The sequence below is a fragment of the Dysidea avara genome, chromosome 3 (assembly GCF_963678975.1).
Source record: "Dysidea avara chromosome 3, odDysAvar1.4, whole genome shotgun sequence".
In the NCBI taxonomy this organism is placed as follows: Eukaryota; Metazoa; Porifera; class Demospongiae; order Dictyoceratida; family Dysideidae; genus Dysidea; species Dysidea avara.
Genome location: NC_089274.1, coordinates 38,128,673 through 38,130,822, shown reverse-complemented (window position 1 = coordinate 38,130,822; position 2,150 = coordinate 38,128,673). Strand labels below are relative to the sequence as shown.

Here is a 2,150-nt window from a genome sequence, read left to right as displayed (position 1 = left end):
ACTTTCACCTTTATTCTTGGCCCGGATGTACATATCAGCAACATAATACAGTAGCTGTAGATAATGCTAGTTATGCCCCTAGGCAGAGCTATAGGGGTGGGAATTTTTTCCTACTATCACACTATCACAGTAGTTCTTCTCGCAGTTCTTTGCCTGGCCATCATCAACTGCTGTCAAAACATTAGTCTCGTCCCCCAGACCCTTCCTCAAGCATGCTTATCACACAAAAATAACTTAGTTTAGCAGTGCACAAACAATTATTGACAGCTTATACTATATTAAAGTACACTTACCACATTGTTGAATCATGTATACCACCAGAATCCACTGAATTGACAACTAACACGTGATCTATTTAGGGGAAATCTCGTGGAAAGTCCCTAATTACCTTAAGCGGACACTCGTGATACGTGGTTTTAAATTGAATGGTTTAAGAATGTAACTGGATGGTGAGGCGTACTTTAATCGGTTCGACTTTAATGAGAAACTCGAGCCCCTTATGAGAAACTACATCGCTTGAGCAACGCTTGAAGAAGTAAGAGTTAAGAATACTGAGGTACTCTATGATATATGCCGGTCTTGAAGGCTAACGAAACAAGGAGTGAAGTTTGTGCAACGTGTCACATCGCCACACACTGATTCACCGTGTTTGTTCGATAGGGTTTTTGGACCTGTCCACCAGATGTTGAAAGGAAATTCATTCTACCACATGTTGAAAGGAAATTCATTCCAACTTGTGTAGTTATTGCATGATATACTCATTGTTGGGGTCCACGGGGAAATCGATGATCATTTACCAGTCAGCTGTAAGTAATGTCATAACAGAAGGAAAGGAACCATTTCCATATCCCTATGGCATACTGATTTTCCAGGTCAGTTTATGTACACTCAACCACAGAAATGTAGAACTTTGGTTGCAGGTGGAAAATAAACACCTTTTTACTCAGTTACAAGAGATTCACCCAGCTGGGATAAAATGTTGAAGTGAATGTCATTAGTACCAACTTTTTCATCAGGTATTGGACAATTCCAAGTGTCCAGATTATGCAGTTGTCCTCATGTTCAAGTTTACACGTTTGGGAAAGTTCCACAACATCCTATAATCTATTACTACATCAGTGTGGAATAATGCTTATATAATATTTTTCATATTCCAGGCTTTAGGTGTATTGTATTTAACACCTGCTTGTTGGTTTTTGCAGGCCATCTGGTCATACTGGTTTATCCACTAGCAGTTGAATGTGATCATGGTACATATATAAGTTGAGACCATGCAGGAACAAAGATACAGGTGTCATGAATTTCAGGTCAGTTGACGTTCAGAGGAATTGTATTATTGCAATTGTTCTTTTTGTAGTTATCGATTATCAGTGACCAGTTTGTGATAGCGTACTTTTGTTTGACTAATGACCTAATGTTCTGATTTACATGCTTACCCAACAGTTATGTTACTCACTTAACCTGCATATGGGATATATATTTTTTAGTTCATTTTGATGATCCATCCTTTATTGGTACAGCCTGGCATATTGATTATTTGCACATTCTCTTTTTAATTCAGTGCCTGCTGGATTGTTTTGTCAGATATCAAAACAGGTGTCTTTGGTGTTGCAACCGATGTTCCAGGTCAGTTTGCATGTGTGTTTAATTTAAGGTTAACTTCAGTGCCTGCTTATTCTTTTACAGGTCTCGGTATCGAGTGTCATGAATTTCAGGTCAGTTGACGTACAGAAGAATTGTATTATTGCAATTGCTGTTTTTGTAGTTATCAATTATCACTGTATACTAGTGACATGGAGGATGTGAATTTGCAGGTCAGTCTACTCAGATGTATCAGGCATAGTGTTGATGGGTTCAAACAAATATCCAGTGTAGATTGTAGTGACATCAAGGGTGTTAATTTCCAGGTCAGTTTACATGTTGTGATGTTAGTGATTTTATCCTAGTACCCAGATGTTAAGTGTATTGTATTTAATGCCCGTTTTTAAATTATGGTATATCAGTGTGGACAGTGCAACAGTAAGCCTTCTGTGTTGTAGTAACTATTTGTTTCATAATTATGCTGTTGTCCCGGAATGGCACAATTTTTGGGCAACCAGTGTGAAGTCCAGTGGTACAAACATTGTATTATGACCAAGTTCTGATAGCGT

General features: G+C 38.2%; 1 long non-coding RNA gene across 2 annotated transcripts; it reads left to right on the top strand.

Moving 5' to 3' along the window:
- Positions 1-783: 783 nt before the first annotated feature.
- Positions 784-1,907, top strand: LOC136250902 (uncharacterized). Of its 2 annotated transcripts, XR_010698814.1 has the most exons (6): positions 784-872; positions 921-1,016; positions 1,203-1,307; positions 1,562-1,626; positions 1,687-1,715; positions 1,766-1,907. It is a non-coding gene; the product is annotated as an uncharacterized lncRNA (long non-coding RNA). The 2 variants fall into 2 exon arrangements; XR_010698813.1 differs by having other exon boundaries at positions 824-1,016.
- Positions 1,908-2,150: the final 243 nt, after the last annotated feature.